The 25,319-nt window shown below is 35.4% G+C and overlaps 1 long non-coding RNA gene across 1 annotated transcript in view; it reads left to right on the forward strand.

Annotated features, from left to right (window-relative positions):
• The first annotated feature begins 12,606 nt into the window (after nt 1-12,606).
• The window catches only part of LOC128200197 (uncharacterized), a 33,545-nt gene continuing 20,832 nt past the window's right edge, over nt 12,607-25,319 (forward strand). The window contains exons 1-2 of the long non-coding RNA XR_008252597.1: nt 12,607-12,737; nt 12,857-13,018. This is a non-coding gene — a long non-coding RNA (uncharacterized LOC128200197). The remainder of the gene's footprint in view (nt 12,738-12,856; nt 13,019-25,319) is intronic.

Here is a 25,319-nt window from a genome sequence, read left to right on the forward strand (position 1 = left end):
TAATTTGATGAAATATAACTATAATTGTTCAAGATGTCGGAAGAAATCAAGTCGGTTTTCATCGAAAATTATTATTAGGACTACAAAAAAGTCAAGAGTTGGTATTTCATATTATATAGACCGCTTTTTATAATCATTTTAATATTAAAAAAAAATGTATACAAATTATGTGGAGCTATTTAGACGGTTACAATAGTAATATTTATTAATCACTCCATACTGACACCATATTGTTACTATATTGCACTCGTGCGAAGCTAATGTGGGTAGCTACAGATTCGGACTGGGCCGGAAGGGCCCGGGTGGCTAACCATAAGTCCGGGGCCCGAGACTAGATGATGCTAGTTGCACCAGTTGGTAGCGACACCGCAAGCCCCACAAGCCAGACCTGTGGAGAGCCTACGCAGTCTGGGACCCGGCTGGTAAATGCCACCTCAACTATATTGCCAGTCCAACGCTGGGTCGTTAGTAGGTAATAATATGAATAGTATAAATAAATATAAAAACCAATTATTGGACATAATTGGCAGTTAACTTTTTGTGATGTTTTAGAAGGACGCTACTGTCCATTTCACGACCATTAAGACTCTAATCACCTCTTACAACACCCACGGGTACAAAAAGGGTTATTTTATACGGAACGTGCACGTTATATTATATTGTTTATTTGTTTAATTAACTCGCTAATGCCCTAAAAGTAACCGCAGATCGTATCTATACAAATAAACAGACAAGGTCATCTTGAACTGCCTCCTGACATTTCAAAGGTCGTGACGTCCAAAAACGGTCTAAATCTCCTATTGGGCTAACATTCAAACTAACTATGGTATACCCAGAGACATTTATACAGTAATTTATCTAAGTTTGTACCACTATGGAATTTATTTTACCTTTATTTTAATATTCAAGTAGATTTTCTATTCTGATAGCTTTTCAAATGAATTACTAGTAATATTACAGTAATTTATATGAACTAATTAGTTAGGTAATTACCTAAATATGGAATTGGTTTGAAATTGAAAAGAAAAGCAATTTAAGTCAACATTTAGCAAAATTTTTTACCATTTTTTTTATATATAACTTAGAATGGCAAACAAGCTGACGGCCCACCTGATGGAAAGTGGTAACCGTCGCTTATAGACGAGCAGTACCATGGACACAACAGAGTATACTGTTTCGCCCATGATACCCCCCATGCGTTACCATTCCTAAGGAGTCAGGTGTTATTCCTCCGTACCCAGTAAATTCACGCCATATCCCACCCTTCAAACCGAAACACAGCCATGCAAACACAACTGCTTTACGATTGAAACACGAATGTGACAGAGGTACCCAAGTAATCGACTTTTGTACAAAGTCTCCCTCTGGTGACTCGTTTATTTTTTTATACCACAAAGGTGGCAAATAAGCATATAGTGTCTGATGGTAAACGGTTACTGTAGCCTATGAACGCTTGCAACATTAGGGGTGTCACATACACGTCGCCGACCCTGAAGGAGCTATGCAAAGCAATTTAATTGCCGACATAACTCCGCCAGTTGTAAACCTAATTGAAAAACTCTTTTTTATCTGAAAAAATTCTCATAGTTTGGTCTCTATATAATAGTAATTTTGTCAAAGCGATTCGATAGTTTAGTTTTTAAATCAAAATATTGGTTTTCGCCACAACAAAATTTTTTTTTGTTGAAGATAACCCTATGTCATTGTAAACCACAAAGGTGTCAAGCGAGCATATAGATAATCAGATGGCAAACGGTCACTGTAGCTTATGGACGCTTGCAACGCCATCTAGTATGAATCACAGAATACTATTATCGACGTTTAATCACCAATACCTGACTGATATTTATAAAATAGTTATAGAATTTTATACTTACATATTTTCTATGGTACATGGAAAAATAAATTTTACCTTAATATGTATATTGAAAACTTAAATTAAAATACTTCATTGTATTTGAAATTGATACACATTTAGAATATTTTCGGTGCCTTCAGTACAGGCCCATTAGCCCATCATGATGAATTCATTAGGAATTGACCATGATAGTTTCCAGGGGGAACCGCGAGGAGGTCGACCTGGTTAAGTATATTGCTAGCAATGGGATTTTCAGTCTCCATTACTAACCTTCCACCCCCCCCCCCCCATTTTGTCCATATTAGTTTGGAGTTATTGACATTTCAATGTCGATTTGTGAACAATCTCATACGAGTACACCCTAATGAATAACTATGACACGGCTCGATCGTAAAATCACGACAGCATGACACGAAACCAGCACTGTTTTCGCAAAAAAAAAGACACGTGCCGGCGTCCAGGCTTTGCGCGTGTGTATATCATTTTATCATTCCTTATTAACTATTAATGGTTACGTAAATTATCACTGTAATTGCCACTGACGTCACCGCTGACTGGTCGTGTGAATGAACTCGCATGTATCAAGGTCCGACGTCCTTCTATCTTTACTTAGATGCGCCTGCGCACGTATACTTACATAGTGGTTTTGACGTGATTACAGATTTACCATTTTAAAATGAATAATAAAATCGATATGTTCATAATTTTATAACAAAAAAACAAAGAGAAAATTCGTAATTTTATACCTCTGGGGATGGTATATGAGCTAACGACTCACTCGATGGAAAGTGGTAACCATCGCCTATAGACATGAACATCAATTTACATATATACAATAGAGATATTCATCATCATCATCATTTTTTTTAATGGATGATAATGGAATGGTAACCCCACCCGCGCTATCGGTATACAACGGCGGAGCACCAGTGAAGGATGATAAATGAGGGTGAAGTAGGTCAGTCAGCCCATCGTGACGAATTCAATAAGAATTGTTCACGATGGTTTCCAGGGGGAACCACGTGGAAGTTGACCTAATAAGGCATATTGCTAGCAATGGGGCTGTCAAAGTTCATTGCTAACAATTCCTTTCCCCCTTCATCATCATTTATCAGTTGTTATCTGTCCAATGCTGAACATAGGCCTCCCCCATTGACTATCATAAGGAGACCGTTCCTTATAGCAGTTTGCAATTGGGGGAATTTTATGATGTACTTGCGGCCCGTCCTGGCGTCGCACGGGTGAACATTTTTAACATTTCTCTTCACTGCTCTGCTCCTATTGATCGTAGCATGATGAAAAGTATACTATAACCTGCCCAGGAGTATGAAGAATAATTGTACCAAGTTTCGTTAAAATCCGTCAAGTAGTTTTGTTTCTACAACGAACATACAGACAACAATTTTACTGATTGCATTTTTGGCATCAGTATCTATCACTAATCACCTCCTGATAGTTATTTTGGTAATATATTTCATGTACAGAATTGACCTCTCTACAGATTTATTATAAGTATAGATAAACAAAGACACTGATTGTTCAAAATATTTACGTACTTTTTTCTGGCTATACATACGTGTGATAAATTTATATGCTTTTCCTATTTACAAAGTGGTGTAAAAATTGTGTACTAAAAATTATTGTTTTGACTTCATTTGCTCCCTCTCTCATCCTGAACTTCAAGATCCCTCATAATAGTTTTTCTTAAATGTCTCTCATGTACAGATATGACAAAGATCATGCTAACATTTTAGTTTTAAAATCCTGTTTTTTATTGAATGCGCTTAATTAATTATTATTACATTACAAGTATCAGAAATAAATGCATTTTCGTTACTTTGCATTTTCATACATGAGAGTTCCTAGGTATTGAGTATACAACAGCAAATCTACGAAAGTGTCAGTTTCGTAAGTTGCCAAAGAAAATCATTTATTTTAATATCTAGCAACCTAACGAAAGTGCCACTTTAGTAAATATACCAAGGTATAAATCACGTCTTTTGGAGAGAACTTCAGTTTAAATAACAACGTTATAGCAATCATTCATGTAAAATAACTAAATTAGGATTGAAAAATTGATAAAATAATTATTGAATTTTACAAATTAAAGTGTTTATTATAGAAAATACTATAAAAATATGCTAAGTGAGTTTACTTTGGGTATATCAAAAAAATATGGAGATTCGAGCTACTCGATTTCTTTAACCGTTAGAGATAGAAATTTGAAGCCACAATAAGTAGTATGGCGTAAAATGTAGATTTTTAATGAAATGTCAAATTTGAAAAAAACTGCAGATTCGTAAATTTGTCATAGAGGTGACGATATAGTCTATTTAGGATTTTATGGTAATTGTAAAGTAATGATGAATATAGAGGTGCGATTTAGTACCTTATTTATGTTTGTATTGTAATTTGTGTGCTGTAAGTAATGCAAATAAATTATCTATCTATCTAATTAAAAAGTCCATTGTAATCGATTATTTTCATTATAAATACTGAATTTTCAATGTCAAGTTTTCTATTATTCATTTTTACGGCCAGTTTACAGAGACAACAAGAAATAACTGCGGGTTCTATGTCCTTTAACCTCAGGGTTAGAAAAACCCGCCGAGGTCATCATAACGGCGTAGGTCGCGAAGGCATTGTCTCCTCAATGTGATCCCTAGTACCTCTCAATGAACTCGGGACCTTCACCTCTCGGGTTACTCGTTTAGAGGTCTTTGTGGTATTTCATATTGGAGATTAGCCGCGCTGAATTCAATCTTGCTAGTTTACCAAGTATATCTTTTCCGTATGTATGTGACAATTTTTCGTAATATAAATCTTATTTTATTTTCTACAAGCTTTTATTAAACTTGGTATAATACATAAGCTTTTCCTTTAAAAATTTGCAATCCACTTTTAAAACAATTTCTGTGGTTTGATTAGCCACGTGATCCCAGCATAGAATAGGCTTCCTCTTTGGGGGTTTTCGCCAGTAGTTGCTACGCTTGGCAAATGGTTTAGCAACTGTAGTTCGGCTTTAGAGTTGTTTTAAGTGGAACGCTGCCGCCTATTTCTCGCCATCCCTTAGTCGCCTCTTACGACACCCATGGAAAAGGAAGCGTTGGCCTATTCTATGCCGGGACCATACAGCTATAATGATATGGCCTTATTTTTTTATTTGTCTAACGTTTAAATGTAAACTTATTAAATATTAATGAATTAAAATGTATCTAATCCTAATAATGAATCACCGTGTTCGTGATTCACTGTTCATCCCAAAGATTGACTAGTAGAGAAAGATATTTCGTGTATAATATAGTATATGTCATATATATGTAAATATATTTGTTATTTATATATATTTATTCGTTTTTATATACATAATTTTAGTATGTATGTATATCAATAATTACTAGTACCGCATTCGAGTATTCTGACGCTTCCCTATGGTTGACTGGGAGAGAATGCTTTTAGCATTAAGTCCGCCATGTACACATATATGTACTTATAAATAAAATATGGATATATCGGAAATACATACTTTTTTTTATTTTATTCTCTGCCTACCTCGTGAAGCACTTAGCATTTAGATAGATAGATACTATATCTATGTTTACACTTTTATTAAATGTAAAATATGTCCAGCTTTTATGAGATTGTTATCTGTGACCGCGTCGCGTCAGCTCAATTTAATGGGCGTAATTTTGTAAATTGCCTTGGCTTACGATATTAGTATTCTGAGTTCTGTATCACCATGCATGGGGGGTATCATGGGCGAAACAGTATACTCTGTTATGTCCATGCTACTGCTTCTGTCTATAGGCGACGGTTACCACTTTCCATCAGGTGGGCCGTCAGCTTGTTTGCCATTCTACGTTGTATAAAAAAAGCTATATCAGCCTTTAACTGTCCACTGCTTAACATAAGCCTCCCTTGGGGGGGGGGGGGGGGTGTATTGTCAGTAGATGCTAATATCAGTTATATTGATTTAAAAACTAAACTACTTAAACGATTTTAATAAAATTTCTGTAAGTATATCCTTTCAGATAAAAAAGGAGTTTTCTAAATCAGTTTTGTAGCTAGCGGAGTTATGAAGTAATAAACATAGAAAAATATATAAAAAGTAAATTGATAAACTTCTTTTTAAAGTATAAAAGGAATTGAATTATGTTTTACTTTTATGTTTCTTTTGAAAAAAATAAAAATGTAATTGTGTTGCAGCTTCGACTGAACAGAGACCGCGGTGCAGATAGACGAGCGACAAAAATTGTTGTCTGGTGGAAAACACCGTTCGGTGTTAAGTCCGCGAAATGTGTACAGAATTTCACTGTGCATTAAAGTTTAATTAATTAAAAAAAAAAAGGTAAAATAAAAAAGGACGTACTGTCTAAGTATCTAACAAGTATATCGCGTATATGCATTAAAATTTTATTGTGCATTAAAATTTATACATAATGTCAATGTCTGTACTCAATTGACGAATTCTTATTATAGTAAATTTGAATATATATGTTGTTTGTGTTAAGAGATGACTCTAAGTGACTGTAATATTTGTTTTGTGCTTAATTTAATTTATTTCTCATGTACTGTATGAATTTTATTGTACCTACTATGACATTCAATTACAAACGATTGTTTATGAATAAATAAAATGAAAAAAAAAAAAATATCGATCTCTTTAGATAATAGTACCACTATTTACATAAATGTATTTATGTATTTATAGAGTAGTATGTATCACAATGTGATTGTATAATAATATTTTATTTTGTTGTAATCATACATACGACTGTATCAACAGTCGACTATTTTCTATCTTGTAGTTTTAGATTATATAGATAGAGTGTCTCCATACAAAAGCTTCGAGAAAAGCGGGTCAACTTTTTCATACAATTTTTCGTGATAAATAGTTATGAATATTACCTTTATAACTTCTATATTCATTTTGTTTTATAATTTTTGCATCTTTTTAATGCTTGAAAATTTGCTTTATTTAATAAATAATTAAATATAAATACGTCAAGATACATTATCTACGTAAGTATATAGAACATTGATAAAAAAACGAGTCGTCTAATTTAATAATTAGCTGATAAAAAGTTGACCCGTTTTCGAGACTCGATGCTCTGTCTATATAATCTATACTTGTAATATTAATTACATGGTTGGCAGAGTCAGGTCGACTTCCATATAGTCTCTAGTAGGAAAAGAGATATAAAAGTCTAATTGCTAACCCTATCGACCTCCGCGTGGTTTCCTCTGGAAACCATTGTGGTTAATTTATTGTTAAATCCGTCGCCATGGACCAATGGCTCAGCTTGATCTTCAATTAGCATCACTCACTGGTGCCCTGTCAGTATATATTTTTTTCAATGGATGATAATGGAATATTGACCCCGCCTGCCAATGAGGGGTGATAGGTGAGGATGAAAGGGCAGATCAGTTAGCCCATCGTAATGAATACACCTAGAATTTAGCACAATGTTTTCCAGAGGACACCACGCGGAGGTCGACCTGATAGGGTATATTGCATGCAATGGGACTAATAGTCCGCATTACTTACAATCCATTGCCCCCTCTTGATAGTGTATACCAACAGCGCAGACCGAGTTACTATTTTATTTTCACCTATTTAAAAAATACTATTTATAATACTCAGGAATTAAAACGCATGAGGGGTATCGTGAGCATCAAATTGTGTTCTGTGGTGCACCTGGTGCTGGTCATGTCTATAGGCGGCGGCTACTGCCAGCTTGTTTATCATTCTATGTATATTAGAAAAACAAAAGAAACTAGAAATCAATTTATTAATATCGCTCGTCTATGCAGTTTCTCAGTGAGTCACCTTGCGTGTGCGCGCGTGAAATAAAGATTTGCCGAATAATAATTGTGTGCTATTTCCTCGCTAATTTATTGACATTTTTATCACCATCTGGTAAATTTTATTAGATCTTTTTGACAGTTTAAATAAAAATAAACAAGACAAATGAGATGACGTGTCACCACTTCTTCTAAGATGTGTTAGGCTGTTAGATCCCATTACAACCCCTTATCAGGAACCTCCTTTTTGAAATTGGTTGAAAAGTAACGGTTGCGGGTTTATGTGTGTGTGTGTGTGTGTGTGTGTGCGTGCTTCCGTGCGTGCGTGCGTGGGTGCATGCGTGCGTGCGTGATTAAAAACAAGATATTATTTTTATTTTTTTGCGATTAAATTTGTTTACTAATTAATGTTATGGGACTTCTTTAACGACTCAGTCGATTATTTCGTCATGTCATTTAGCATGTACGTATTATTAACGACGGAGAAGGACATAAGCTACTTCTATATCCCGATCAATCGACATATCCCGTTCGAGTGGACGAAAGTCGCGATTAAAAGCTAGTTAAAAATAAATGAAATCAGTATTATTTTATTCAGTAATCAATTAAAAGGAACTGCCAACGGTTTCACGACGCCATGTAACTAATATTACTATCCACGTGTCAAGTCGAGTGATTCGATCGATTGATCGGACACGAGACACGTGTATATGATTCGAATTACATTTATCCTATTTTTATTTATAGTTATTGTCCCACAAAAAAAAAATCATTTCAATTGTGATAAAACCAGTTATTTTGGTCTAGAAATTAAACTACTATCCCGATTTTGATAAAATTTCTGTGGCACTTTACTGTAAGTATATCCTTTGCGATAAAAAAAAAGAATTTTCCAATTCGATTTACTATTGACGGATTTATGGAGTAACAAACATAAAAAAAAACACAACCGAATTTAGAACTTCATTCTTTTTGAAATCAGTTTAAAATTATTAAAATATATTTTTTTATTTTTTATTTATGAATAAAAATTTAATAATGATTTTCTTTATTATTCGAGAGACTTATTTTTCATAAATTCATTGAGATTCTCTAATATTATTATTTTTATTAGTATTTTTTATGTAATTTAAAAAAATATATAATGACGTCTATGGTGTACAAGACATTTTTAAAATCTTAAATTTTTGAAATCTACAAAATTTTAAACTTTGATATAAGTACATATATATATATTTAGATATACATGATAATATAGTGATAAATTGCTAAGTTATTCCATTTACAATATCCTATTTAATCCGATAAGATGTTGACTGATTTTTGTTTCGCAAAATATCCATCTTCCTACCCTTGTCCCAATCATTTGGGGTCGCCGTAATATGTTTTTATCCATATTACAAAAAGATTTGGTTTATAGTTTTACAACCGGCCACCTGCCTGACGTCAACCCTCTTTGGGAATGCATTTATTGGTGGTCTCCGCCACCTACGGTATGGAGAAAAGGATTGAGGAAAATAGGAAGGGAACGTTGGAAATGCGTAAAGGAAATTAGTAAATGAGAGGAATAAGGGACTTATGTGGGAAAGGAAATGGGGGGACACTGTAGTTGCGGAAAGGACTGGGACACTGTAGCGGCTCGGGAGGCTGGGGTCGCATACCCGTATGCCTTTATTCTAGAATCGGACAGATTTGTAGAGAAGAACACCCCTGACGCAAAATATTAATAAACATAATACCCCTTTGATTACTCTACTGGTTAAACAATGTGGATTTAAGAGCAGTCAGTGGTTCTAAATTATAACTAAAGTGCTATCTATACTTGCTGTTGAAATTTATATACAAAGCAAGGATTCTCAAACTTTTTAATTTTACAATGCACTTACAAGTTTGTATGTGGTCAAGGCGTTCCAATTGATTGACTACAGACAATACATTTTTTCTTTTGAGAATACACAAGTATTTTTTTTTAATTCTATGATTATATATGTTGCAGTCAAAACTCTTAACCAGTCAAAAGTACTATTGACTAGCAAAATCAATCAAAAGTACTTTTGTATGTATGTATGTATAGATGAGAATGAAAACAGGTCAGTTAGCCCATCATGATGAATTCAGCAGGAATTAACCATGATAGTTTCCAGGGGAACCGCGAGGAGGTCGACCTGGTTGTGTATATTGCTAGCAATGGGACTCTCAATCTCCATTACTAACAATCCCTTTCCCCCCAATGAACTATGTTAGGGTTTAGTGGTGTTTCAAGAAGGACACTGCTGCCCATTTCTTGACTATTAAGTTCCCTTAGTCGCCTGTTACGACACTCACAGGAAAGGAAAGGGTGGCCCATTGTACGTCGTAATCACATGGCAGTAATAAAGGTTACTTAGTAACTATTATTAAGGTCTGTCGTTCTAGGTACCATGTTGTGGTTTTTAAAAGATAAGATAAGAAATAATCTTTATTTAAATATACTTGTTTACAAGTACTTTTAAGCGGTTAAAACGGTCGAATTGACGAGTTACAATATTGTTAGGCAATTATTCATTATTATACCAATTACATCAGTGAATTTATTTAGTTATTAAACTAGCGGCCCGTCTCGGCTTTGCACGGGTGGACATTTTTACATTTTAAAAAGTGGCCATTAAGGCTGCACACGCGACGGTAGTTTAAAAATGGAGTAACTTCTCCCATTTTTCCAACATTTCCCTTCACTGCTCTGCTCCTATTGATCGTAGCGTGATGAAAAGTATACTATAACCTGCCCAGGAGTATGAAGAATAATTGTACTAAGTTTTCGTTAAAATCAGTCGAGTAGTTTTTGTTTCTATAACGAACATACAGACAGACATACAAAAGTTTTACTGTGGTTTTCATATTATTTGTAATTGTAAAGCAATATAGCAATCACAATTTTTTGGATGCAACTTAGAATGGCAAACAAGCTGACGGCCCACCTGATGGAAAGTGGTAACCGTCGCCTATAGACATGAGCAGTACCATGGACATAACAGAGTATACTGCTTCGCCCATGATACCCCCCATGCGTTGCCATTCCTGAGGACTCAGGTGTTATTCCTCTATACCTTGTAAATTTACTGCCATATCCCACCCTTCAAGCCGAAACATAGCGACGCAACTGCTTCACGGTAGAAACAAATTATATTTAAAATTTATTATAAAATTTAAATTATATTTTACATGTAAAAGAGTAAAGATAAGAAATCGTAACCTTCAAGTAAAGAGGATGTTCCTTTTTAAGAGGCCAGCAGCACACCTGCTATGCCGCGTTGGTGTTGTGGGTGATCATGGGCGGCGGTAGTCACTTACCATCAGGTGAGCCGCATGCTCATTTGCCCCTTGTGTTAATCTATTATATATAAATATATATGTGTATATATATTTTATATTTTTTTTTATTTTTATTTGTTTATATATTTATTTTTTTGAATTTTTTTGAAGTTTCGCATTTTGGGTGCCGTACGGGTAATATTGCCCCCTCTTGCGTAGCCATTCCTGAGGACTTAGGTGTTATTCCTCTGTACCCTGTAAATTTATTACCATATCCCACTCTTCAAGCCGAAACATAGCTATGCAAACACAACTGCTTGTTAACTGTTTAAGATGACATAATTACATAACGTACATAGCTCAGGGAAAGGGGATTGTTAGTAATGGAGACTGAGAATCCCATTGCTAGCAATATACCCAACCAGGTCGACCTCCTCGCGTAGAAACACGAAGGAGATAGAGGCACCCAAGCAAACGACTTTTGTATCTTCCCCTGTTAAGACCTTATGGTGGAGACCTATATTCCGCAATGGTCAGTTAATGCAAACTCATGTAACACATTTGTACTTCGTGCAGTATTGAATACAATGTGTTATCATTCCCTTTCGTTGTCAAAATATCGTAAAAGCCACCCAGGGGAGAAAGTACAATGCGATAAGGAAAAGTTGATATAAAGTGCCAACCAAGAGGTTGGTAAACGTGATAAAAGCAAGCTTACATCTTACTGTGACGGGAAGAAACTCGTGCTTACCAATGGGATGTTATATATCTTTGATAATAATGTAAATTAATAACTTTTAGAAGAACAATAGATATAGTATTAAAATATATACATTTAATAATCAACCTTATTGTCTGCGCGTTTAAGTTCCATATAACATATCAATTATTCGCAGCTATCAATCCACGAGGTCACAATACAATTCTATTAACCAATACGGTACAAATCATTATTAGTACGAGCCTCACGTTCACAAAGTTTTGAGTGAGAGTTCTAGATGTTATCATTGTAAGACAGGTGCCTATGTGTATTGTTTCATTTCCTAATTTAGAACCGTGCGTGGAATAATGGTATGACACAGGATGACGGCAGCTTTATAACCGCTGTACACGGATTGGTTCAGAACCCCGTGAAGTCATTCTGATAGCGAGTCACAACAGTGATAATGAGATTGATTATATTATGTGTAAGTTGCTATTGACCCAGGCCTCGTGTCGCTGTACGTCGTTCACGGCGCCGGCTTTAGATAAACTTCAATGCAAATACTAAGCGCAAACCGGTGAAGTGACTCATAGACAATATGTTGTATAAAACGACAAGGAACGATGCGGCGAGCCGACGCTGGGTTCACTCTGCCACCACTGGATCTGGCATCGCGGTGCTGACTTGAGGACAAAATAAAAAAAAAAAATACACAACGGGCGAACTTAGTGAATGTCACAGTACGATGAGTGACGGGAGACGGGGCGTGCGGCGCCGCGGAGAGGGGCAACGCGCGACGTCCGCGGCGGGGGCGTCATATTCGCGAGGAGGCTTCCGCGGGCGGGGTCAGCGACCTCGCCCCCCGCGCGGCGGCGGGCGCGCCAATGTCAGGGCCGGTGCAGCCGCGGTCAGCTGACGTCTGGGGACGCGCGGGGGACGTGGCCACAGCTTCGAGGTGCAGTCGAGCTCCGATCGTCGTCGGAGATGTACGCTTCAGCGTTCCGCGGCACGCGCTATAAATAGGAGCAGGCGGCGGCGCCGCGCGCTACTCCGGCGCCAGGGCTGTCCTCACCGAGTCAGGTACCTGAAGTAGCGCGCGGCGCCTCCTCCACCACCGGCCGGAGACCACACCGATCCATGTCCGTAACCGCCGCACGCCCATTGTACTTCATCAGGTGCTCTGGTGTTGATGGTTCCAGGCGCTTGTTGGAGTACACTTACCGTGTCGGCGGTTATCGTCCCGTCGTGTTACTACAAAGTGCTCCAGACGGTAGAACACGTGGTTTTGTGCGAACACGTGGCGACGGCGTCGAGTCGAGCTCCAGGCGCCGCAGCGGGATGAGTTACCAGGGTGTCAGAAGGTACGTAGAAAGCACGAAGGAGGACGTGGGCGTGGAGACAAAGAGTTGCGGTGAGTCACGCGTTAATCACGGCGGCGGTTGACGACCGCTGCAGGCTGCAACCTCACCCCCTCCCTTGTTACCACACCCTCGCACCTAAATTCGCACACACGCACAACTACCCATATCACATTTGCATTGGTCATCGAACTCCCCACCGAATCACTGAACAAAAGCAACTCAAACTGGTTTTTGAATATTTTTCGACATCAGACGTCTGCCGGCGCCGTTTTCCTGTGCGATTCTTATGAACCTATAAATTTGTCTGGGCATAATGACGAGCATTTTCAGGCGAATCAACATAAAAAACCCGTTAATAATTATAAACGAAACTACCGTAAAAAATGCGGCGGTGTCGTCTCGTTTCTAGGCATTTTCTACAGGCGGCAAGACGTTGATTGAAGTACAAAGAATTATCTATCTTATTCATTTATTATTACAATTGAATTTTGTTTTTAGTATGCGAATTTTATATGACGTCACGTCGATGGTTACCATCGCTACGTTTCTTCGTCATTACCAAGGTGATTTCGAAACGTTATTGCCTCACTTTCGAGTAAGAAACCACTTTGTATTTAGAATTTTGCAAAATAGGCATAAAGCAACAATATGAACTTTATACCGTTGCGATAAAGATACATTTGCCTCGTATTTGCATGAAAAATATATCTTTGTTGAGATATTTAATGCAAACAGCCAATAAAAATACAAGTCTCAGGTGGATGACTCAGAGGAATGCATCTAATTGACCGAAGTGAAGGCAAAGAATCTTCGTGTTAGATTTCAAATTAAAGTGAGGCGAAATCGAGTGGCTTTCGTATTAATAATTTCTTTGTCTAACTACATTTTTTTTATAATGATAATGAAATGCTAAAAATACAATTGAACCTTTCAAAATGACTCGCGATCCTCTATCTCTGCTTAATTCGCGATGTGAAACAGAGAAAGAGATATGTACTTACTTATACGTTTTAATTAGACACATAATAAAACACGAAACGAATTGCCTACAATTTTGCGTCTATTTATATTCTACACTTTAGCAAACCACGGTAGCTCGCTATTTTATGGCCTATTTAATTTAAATATTATACATAAAAGAGACATTACTTTTGCATCGGCCATGGATTCTATTTTGAAATAAATTTTTCAATTGAATTTTTATAGTTGTTTCTATAATCTTATTCATTGCATACAATTAATACTGAGTTTAGTTTACCCCAGAAAAATCATGGCGTGAAGATACTCAATTTCATATATAATATGGTAGAAATTTTTGTTTTTGCTTTGTGTCGGTACAGTTAATATATAATTTAATTATTCAGACAAAACGTACCTACAGTATGTACGTATCTAACTTCAAAATTTTTTAATACAAAAAATCCCTTCAATATTTATTTACTATCAACTGGTTGTATAATAATTTAACACAGGTATTCTTATACCTATCTCAGGCACCGGTCTCTCACAATTATATTTATAATTTGATTACTTTAGTATAAGCATGTCTCATTGAATCTCACTGTATCCTGCGGCTTTGCCCGCGTGAATCTGTAATAAAGTATCCTATCTGCTAAGTTAGGATATAACCTATCCGTGTACCATAATTTCATTCAAATCAATTCAGTATTATTTGCGTGAAAGAGTAACAAACACCAATAGGAGTCAATATATTTTATTCAATATCTACTTAAAACAATAAATATTATATTAGGAAAAATTTCAAATAGTTTTTAAAATAATTAGGAAAGTACTCAGTACTATTTTATTGTCGTACAATCTTAGTAATATTTTTCTTTTGTTGATTAAAAAAAAAATGAACGCCATTCAATACTTGTACACTTGTACAATTATATCGTCACACTTATTGCTTTTTTTTTATTCTCAATATTGTATAATGCAAAAAAAAGAAAATACAAATGTACTCATCCATTCACTCATTCCTGTCACGCGACTGTTATTTTTTTTTAGGAGTGTATTTCGGTTTTATGGTTCGATAAGATCCTATTGTCATTTCAACAATGCTTGTCTTTCAAATTTGCTCTTAAACAAAATAATATTTAAAAACAACAATTATCATGTAATTATAACACAGGCAATATAATAAAGTTCATAATTATAAATGTCGTAGAAAAAAAAAGTAAACTTTCAAAGCTTTTAAAGCTCACACACATGGGGGCACCGTGCCAATACTATACAGTACGGAACCCTTGATGAAAATTTGATTTAATTGCAATCAAGCAGTTTTTGTAAATTATAATCCAACTAGCTGTGTCCCATGGTTTTGTCTATATTAGTATTATAGTTTTAGTGTAATAAATATCATATAAGCTAATTTAGGATTCATTTATATCCATTCAGTACCAGCTCAAAATACATTCAGTTTAAAAAATAAACATCTACTCTAATCATGGCAAAATTAATAACTAATGGAACTAAATAAACATGGGAACGAACCGTAAATTGTTTGTAAAATTACTTTAAAAAAAACGGTTTTGAATTAGCAAAAATATCGCATACAAAATAAATAAGCGAATTTACAACTCTCTCCTCCTTTGTGAACTTATATTAATACAAATAAACGGTGGAACACAGAACCTCATTTTTTTTGAAGTCGGTTAATAAATCAGTCCTCACGACTGTAATCAGTGATGGGGCAGTCAGCGGCACAATAGATATTAACTAGCAATCTAAACATCCAAATAAACATCTTCATAGAAACTGTAGGCTCTATAATTATTCTAAGTAGGTGTTCACATCTATCTATTATGAATCATTTACTGAGAAAATACCTACTTGTTGATAACGCTGAGTCATTGTTGAAGTATTCTAGAAAGCAGGAAGGCATTAAAATCTAGATATTTTAGCTCTATTTAAAAATAGAATAGACCGATATTGTATATCATAGATCTAAAATAATATATAATTATTTTTTTTAATGGACAATAATGGAATGGTAACCGCGCCTGCACTGTTGATATACAGTGGCGGGATGATAGGTGAGGATACAGCAGGTCAGTGACCTATCGTGATTGAATTTAACAATAAATCTTGTTATTATTTATATTATACTTATAATAAGTTTACTATTGTAATCTTTTGGACGAAACAATACAGAGTACGAGTATCTTTTTTTTTCTTTTTATACAACTTAGAATGGCAAACAAGCTGACGGCCCTCCTGATGGAAAGTGGTAACCGTCGCCTATATACATGAGCAGTACCATGGACATAACAGAGTATACTGTTTCGCCCACGATAGCACCCATGCGTTGCTATTCCTGAGGACTCAGGTGTTATTACTCTGTACCCAGTAAATTCAGGCCATATTCCACCCTTCAAACCGAAACACAGCCATGCAAATACAACTGCTTCACGGTAGAAACACGAATGGGACAGAGGTACCCAAGCAATCGACTTTTTTACAAAGTCTCCCTCTGGTATATCTCCTCCATTTGCTAGCGATACATCCTGATTTGTCAATCTCCTTACGGTTGCCCCTGAAAACCATTGTGATGTATTCTTGAAGTTTTTGTTGCATTGAGCTAACTGACCTGCCTTTTCATTCTCACTTATCATCTCTCACTGGTATCCTGCCAGCGTATACCGATAGCGCAGGCAGGGTTACTATTCCATTATCAATCATTAAAAAAAAGTAAGCTGGCATAGGGCGGCCAACCGTAGAGACTGGAACGCTCTCTTTTCGGTTGGTCGTATTCATAGACCATGTCATCACTGTGTTCTTTCAGGATGGTCACATGTCATACTATAATAAAAAAAGCCGGTCAAATGTGAGTCGGACTCGGGCAATGAGGGTTCCGTATAAAATTATATTTTTTTTTGTGAAATAACTATCCATTTACAGATTTCGGACTTTTTCCTTTACTTGTGCTAAATGGCATTGCTTCTAGCAAAATTTCATGATTTTAGGTCAACGGAAAGTACTCGTATCGTACAGGTATTGATTCCCTATACGAATGTTAAAATATGCGACATAAATAGAACATAAATGGCTGTATCTTTTACTCTGCATCGATTTAGAAGTTTGATTTATTCACTGTTTTAGAGATTGCAGGTCTGATATTAATTTCAACTTAATAACGCGTTCCTAAGAAAAAGGGTCTTGACGGACGGACGGACAACGAAGTGATCTTATAAGGATTCCGTTTTTTCCTTTGGAGGTACGGAACCCTAATAGAACTCATCGATATATTAGAATATGCTAAAACGGTTCACCCATTATAATCATTTCAAAGTTTTTGTGTTTTTTTTTTTTTGTTGGTGTTATTAAACGAACCAAAGCGAATCTCGCATCACAACGGCTACCAACAGCTATAACTGAGCGTTGACTATATAAAATGTCCGGAAAGTAACCGCTGTGCTGTTACATTTATAAATTTGTTACGCCGCTCAATTGCTCGTTATAATATACTAGGTGTATCCCGTGGTTTTGCTCACGTGACTTCATACGTATAATACTCGTAGATCGAAAGAAAGAAAGAAATACATTTATTCAAATAATAGTAGATTTAAGCATTTTTGAATAGTCATTTCTTTATTACAGCCCATTCGGAACGCAATTTCAGCCAAGAAGAACGGGCAAGAAACTCATCTGTTGCTTTTTTCAAAAGATTTTTACTATATAAATAATTAATTTGTGTGAATACAAACTACTAAGCAGCATCAGATCATAAAATTTAAAAGATAGATAAATATATAAGATATACACATAAAAAAAATAAAAGAATACATTAAAAAAAAAAAAGAAAAATACATAAAAGAAGTAACATAAATTTTTCCTACCATAGCATAGCAACACAAAAAAGTTACAACTCAGTTTATTGGTTTATCGTACTATGTGTTAACTTAGGATATAATCGATTTGTTTACTAAATTTTTTTAACGGTTTTAAAAAAAAATATGGTAGTTTTTGCATGAAAGTGTAACAAACATCTATCTATACATACATACTTACAAACTTCCGTATTTATAATAGTAGTTTATATATATTTTTTTACCTTGCAATACTAAACTAGACCATTTAGTAGAGGATTTGATAGGGAATAAAGAATAGCGATATTTGAATAATAGAATCTTTTACGGTCTTAGCTCAAAAAGTTAAACTTGTTATAAACAAGTGTTAAATATGTGTATGTTTAGATTTACTAAAAGAAGTGTGTCTAACATTTGTTTGTATATAAACAAAAGAAATTCTGTGTTATTTAAAATAAAATGTGTTTATTATTTTAATTAATTTTATTGTAATGATTATTTTGACATATTTTTGAGTTGGACTTATTACAAATAAATATTATTACCTTTAGATAATGTTTAATCGTTTAAAGTTTTGTTAAACCGATGTTTAACAAAACTAACTAATTAATTAACTAAGTTTTGTTTAACCGATTGCCTACACGAACAATTTCGGGTAGGCAATGTTTTTAATTATTTCTTTGTAAGTTTGTTATATTTTCTAAAAAAAGAAAACAGATTAATGTGAATATCTTTTGATTGTATTGACTTAGAAGTTTGATGTTTACATAGCTTCAAGGAATTGCAAAATTGAATATTTGATATTAATTTCAGCTTGATACCTCCACGAGTTCCTGGGAAAAAGAGCTTTGAAAAACGGTCACTGTCTGTCCGGATAATAAAGTGTCCTTATAAGGGTTTTATTATTTCTTTTGAGGTACGCAACCCTAAAAAAACATACGAAGTATTTTTGTTTTATCAATGGCAACACTCGCTCATATTTGTTTACACAGTTTAAATAAATTTTTTGCAAAACTCTCACCGTTCTCCGAGCATAATATCTATGATTTTATAAATATATATTAAACATATAAAATTTTCATCTCAATATTGAAAAACACCGAATATTCATAATGATATTTTTCTTCTTCAATTATTATAATCGATATGTAAAAGACCAAAACCATGCATTCTTCATTAAATTAAAATTCAAATTATGATAAGTAGTCGCCATTTTTACTAATAGTTATTTATATACACTGTACAATAAGTAACATATATTAATGTACAATATTATAAAAGAAAGAAAATAGTTATGAGTTTATATAAAAAAAAAAAACGATGACACGGCAAATTATTCATCTATATTTACTAGCAACACTGAAAAATGGCGCGTTGTATTTTATTTAAAAAAAAAATTGTGACAGCCTATAGTACTTGTGGGTTAACTTTTTTTGGGTGGTTTTTTGATATTAAATCGGTAAAGGTATATATGATCTTAGTCTAATTCCAACGAGCAAAACTTCAAGCGACAGTAAGTTTAGAATAAATACAATAACGCTATTATCGAATTAATAAAACAACGTGCTTGCCGTAATGTAGCGAGCGCGCGCCGCTATCTACCTACTCGCTCGCTGCAAAAAAATAATATAATTAAATCAAGATGGCCGCAGTTCAAGCGCCATACCACTCTATGGATTCGGAGAACTCGTTTTAAGGGCGTCTCGAGGTTAGAAATAATAGAAAAATTCCCTTTGCGTAGTACGTCACCCTCCGACTAAGGTATGTCGGGAGGACACCCTCAGACTGGGGAGGCCGACCTTCCTCAACGTCCTTGCTCGGTAGAGGTCGAGTCTAGTACAAATAACAAGTGACAAGATTAAAATTTATTTAGGAACGTTGTGATAATAATATCGCTATTAGTTTACCAATTTATAGGGTATTCAAGACGGTTTATTGGCTATATTGACGTTCAATTTTAATATAGGTATTTTTTTTATGGGTGAAAATGGTATGGTAACCCCGCCTGCGCTAACGGGATACGCTGGCGGAGTCCCAGTGAAGAGTGATAGATGAGACTGAAAACAGGCCAGTTAGCCCATCATGATGAATTCATTAGGAATTAACCACGATAGTTTTCAGGGGGAACCGCGAGGAGGTCGACCTGGTTGGCTAACAATGGGATTCTCAGTCTCCATTACTAACAATCCCTTTCCCTCCTAATATAGGTATTGTATTTGGTATCTAAATGTAATATTTTTTAGATCCATCTATAAATGGACAGGTATTTTAAGTATGAAGCCTTTATTCGTAGGTTAGTAGCACCAAACGGATAGACCAATTTCAGTACACTTTCTTTATTAGAATGATGGTAGAATCGAGACGATTACTAGCTATTTTGATGGAAATCAGACATCATAATATTGGATTTGATTAGATTCCAAATCTATCCATCCATATCTATTTTCCTTCATCGCGCGTACAATCAAGGAGTGGAACTCTCTCACTGCTGATATATTTCCATCCAAATATAATCTGCACCAATTTAAGGAAAATGCGAATAGGTTATTCGTGGGCATGCGAACTCTATCTATCTATACGTGCTCTAAGCACGTCATCGCTTTCTATCAAATGAGATAGTGATCAATCACGGAACCCTTAAATATAAAAAAAAAATACAATACGTCTATGGTTATGTGAAAAAAAAATATTAATTTAGTCGTTGAATCGACCTATATATGTACCTATTAAACATTTGTGTTTAAAATAATATTAATAATAACAAAGTAGAGACAAAAATTTGTACGATCTTTATTAGAATACCTGAAGTTCATTAAATAAAACATTTTTTCACATTTTCTGAAAAGGATATCGATTAGTTCATAATAAATTAACATGTAAAAACTAAGAATTGGCTTCAAATTCCATCCATTTCAACATATCACCGTTGAAATGATGCAAATCGATATTGTGGGTATTCGATACATTAACAACCCGAGAGAGAAAATGATACGAAGTTTGCCAGCTACCACTTTGGAATTCTAGACTGATTGTAACGGCGGCGAATTCGTCTTACAATAGGGTTGTACATTTATATATGTGATACATTCATTTATTAGTGTATGTATTTGTCGCGTCACGGCTGACCTCGCGACGCCGCTGTGCCGTACGAGTATTAGCGTCAATTCGTCCGCGCGTTGTGAATAAATTTTCCGTCGAAATTCATAATATAGGTAAATTATTGTCTATGTACATTATATATTACAAAACTGTATGGAAATCATGTCTGTACTCTAGATAGATAGATAAAAAAAAAATTCCATATCAGTTAATAGCTGACGGAGGTATGAAGTAACAAACAATCGAAATGAGAACCGGCGGGAGATTTTGTACAAGAGTCGTTTGCTTGTCCTATTCGTGTTTCTACCGTGAAGCAGTTGTATTTGCATAGCGGTGTTTCGGTTTGAAGGGTGGGATATGGCAATGAATTTACAAGGTACAGATGAGTAATACCTGAGTCATCAGGAATGGCAACGCATGGGGGGTATCATGGGCGAAACAGTATACTCTGTTATGTGCATGGTACTGCTCATGTCTGTAGGCGACCGTTACCACTTTCCATCAAGTGGGCCGTCAGCTTGTTTGCCATTCTAAGTAGTATACAAAAACCGTACAACTTTGATAGTTGATATTCATAATGATTGATTCCGTGACATAATACAGGTGTAATCACAATATAAACAAGCGAAGTATTTGAATCAATGTCGTTAAAAATAAAACCTTTAAATGGACTTATATTAGTCCAACTCCAAGTCCTGAAGGAAAGGGATTGTTAGTAATTGCTAGACCCATTGCTAGCAATACACCCTATCAGGTCGACCTCCACGCAGTTCCCCCTCGATGCCATCGTAGTTAATTCTAGTGGAATTCGTCACGATAACTGACCTGTATTCATCCGTCGCCTATCATCACTTACTGGTGCCCCGCCAGCGTATACCGATAGCGCAGGCGGAGTCACCATTCTATTATTACCCATTAAAAAACCCAAAAGCCCTCATTAAAGGGTTTTTACAAAATTACTCTAAGAAATTAATTCTTTTGAGTAAAAATAATAAGGCTCTCATTGGACAATGTTGACTATACAAGCATATAATAGCCCGAATAGGCTTATACCCAAAGAGTGTTTTGCAAATTTTGTCACAATGGGGAAAAACGCTGCAGCACTTAATTTGTGACTGTAGCCCACTCATACATAAGTGATATATCTCCTTTGTTGTTTAGCTCCTGAGGAATTAAATAACATCGCTACAAAAAACATTTTATAATTCCTTTTATTGATAGGAATTAGTAGCGAACTTTAAAAAAGGGGCGAACGCAAAAGATCATGGAAAGGTCGCAGTGTCACAAGTTTTTTTTATTACGATAATGGAATGTTAACCCCGCCTGCGCTATTAATATACACCGGCGGGGCACCAGTGAGGGATGATAAGTGAAAATGAAAGAGCAGGTCAGCTCGTCGTGATAAATACACCTGGAATTCAGCACGATGGTTTCTAGGGAGGAGCACGTGGAGGTCGACCTAACGGGGTATATTGGAGGGGAAAAGGGATTGTTAGTAATGAGGATTAGTAGTCCCATTGCTAGCAATATACCCTGTCAGGTCGACCTCCTCGTGGTTTCATCGTAATTGATTTATTGTTAGATTCGTCACGATGTAATAACTGATCTGCTTTCATCCTCACCTATCATCTCTCACTGGTGCTCCGCCAGTGTATATCGATAGCGCAGACGGGTTTCCATTTCATTTCCATTTATATTAAAAAAAGGGGTATATTGCTAGCAATGGGGCTGGTAATTCGCATTACTACGCGTTTGAAAAACCCTATCTTTTTATTATATTTTTTATTTTATTTTTAAAAGGTACATCAACAGTATAAATACAGAGATTGATTTTAATTGATATACAAGGCTTGCATTTTGCATTTACACCAATTACAGATGTACACAACATTTTCTTAAGTCACCGATTACATATTAACAGAACTGACACCAACAAAACAATAAAAAAAAAAACATACAGGTGATAACATAAGAATACTTAAAATATATAACTATTAAAATTATTAGGACAGTGCACACAGAATTAAAATTATATATTATTTTTAAATTATCTTTTAATTTAATTTTTTAATCTTTAAATGACAAGAATACATTGTCACTATAATTAGACAGAACAATATTTGTATGTTTACAATAATGCGTAATATGTAAATACACAATTATAATAATTGACATTTCTTACCGTAACTCTGACGCGGGCGGTGACGTAAATATGAACTAGAAAAACTAACTCGGAACAATAACCGCACGTATAGTATTTCATTATCTGTGACCGTACTGTTCTCAGGCACTGAATGGTCTACATGGTCGTGAAGCAGTTGTGTTTGCATCGCTGTGTTTCGATTTGAAGGGTGGGATATGGCGTGAATTTATTGGGTACAGGGGAATAACACCTGAGTCCTCAGGAATGGCAACGCATGGGGGGGTATCATGGGTGAAACAGTATACTCTGTTATGTCCATGGTACTGCTCATGTCTATAGGCGACGGTTACCACTGTCTATCAGGTGGGCCGTCAGCTTGTTTGCCATTGTAAGTTGTATAAAAAAAAATGGGAATTTTTGATGGCATACTCGTAATTTTTTTTTTTTAATAATAATGGAATAGTAACCTCACCCGCGCTAACGGTATACGCTAGTAGGGTAACAGTGAGGGATGATAGGTGAGAATGAAAAAGCAGGTCAGTTAGACCATCGTGATGAATAAACCTGGAACTCAGCACAACGGTTTCCAGGGAGGACCACGTGGAGGTCGGCCTGACAGGGTATATTGCTAGCAATGGTACTGGTGGTCCGTATTACTAACTATCCCTTCCCCCCGGCATACGCGTAATTAGTCGCAAAACTGCAAGTGGATATTATTTACTCAATAATCAATTTGGCCACAACTGAATATGTGTTTTGCTCTTTTGAGGGCAGAGTGATAAACTGAGTTGTGACCATTTTGTGTTATTATGGCACACGCACGAAAGGAAAAAATTATGTTGCTTGTTTTATGTTTTATGATTTTTTGTATGTGTGTCCTTTTTATTATTTTTATTTTATTTATTTAAATAAATTATTTTTGTATTTTATATTTATTTTATTTTATACATTTTTTTTATATGTCTATTTATATCTTTGTTATTTGTGTGCTGTGAGTAATGCAAATAAAATATTTAACTATGATATCTAATTTACGAGTATAAATACGAAAATGAGTTTGTTTGTCACACTTTCATGTCTAAACTGCTGAATCGATTAAGATGAATTTTGGTATAAAGATAGATTTGACCCTGTAGACGGTTATATACTACTTTTTCTTGCAAAAAACTTATAGGTAGGTAGGTAGGATGAGGGAGGAAATATTTTTGTATGAAACTTTTTATTGCGCCTTCCAATTTGCTTCAAACTTTGTAGAATTATTATTTGTTTTAAAGTGATCATATTTATATTTTCAAATTACTTCTAAAGTGGGATGGGTTTCTTTTTGTTATTTTTATTATATTAGCTGGTAACTATCAACTAAACATGAGCCTCTCCCAGAAGGGGGGTTTTGCCAGTAGTTGCCACATTTGGCAGTTGGGATAGCAAACGCAATTAGACTGATGATGTTTTAAGAGGGACTCTGTTGTCCATTTCTCGATTATTAAGTTCCCTTATTCGGCTCTAACGACACCCACGGGAAAGGAAGGTGTGGCCTATTCTATACCGGGACCACACAGCATTTTACTTATACAAGATGAAAATTCCTCGACTGGCAACCCCGTCCGTGTAAATACAGCTCCTGGCAATATGGAGTGATTATCAAATGTGTTGCAAGAAGTCAATAAATTCGGGTAGCTCTGGATAATTTTTTGTGATTTTTTAGAGGGGCAGATTTGTGATCATTAGTAGATAGAAAATTTTTAAAATGAAGATATCGGATGATGATACAATATTTTCTAGAGCTTTTGTTTATACCACTGAGGTGGCAAACAAGCATATGGCCCACCCGATGGCAAGTGGTTACCGTAGCCTATGAACACCTGCAATACCAGAGGTACTACGCGCGCGTTGCCGTCCTTGAAGAAACCTCTTAACCCCTCTTTTGAAGGACCCAATACTGTAGTCTCTTGGGAAAACTTCGGCAGGGAGCTCATTCCACAACCTGAGTGTTCGTGGGAGGAAACATTTCTGAAACGGCTTTACAATTTTTTTTATAAAGTAACCTTAGATGTTGCACTTATAAATTACATTTTATATTAATTACATTTATAAATATTGTGAGCAAGGGTGGACTTATCTCTGAAAGAGATCTCTTCCAGTCAACCCGATATACTAGTAGTTGGAAAGCATGTTGTTAGCGGGCAGCTAAAGTGCACGAATGCTGTACGAACAATTATTAAATTAACTACTTATTAAGGCTTAAAAA

The sequence above is a fragment of the Galleria mellonella genome, unplaced genomic scaffold (genome assembly GCF_026898425.1).
Source record: "Galleria mellonella isolate WM207_F2 unplaced genomic scaffold, CSIRO_AGI_GalMel_v1 utg1674, whole genome shotgun sequence".
In the NCBI taxonomy this organism is placed as follows: domain Eukaryota; kingdom Metazoa; phylum Arthropoda; class Insecta; order Lepidoptera; family Pyralidae; genus Galleria; species Galleria mellonella.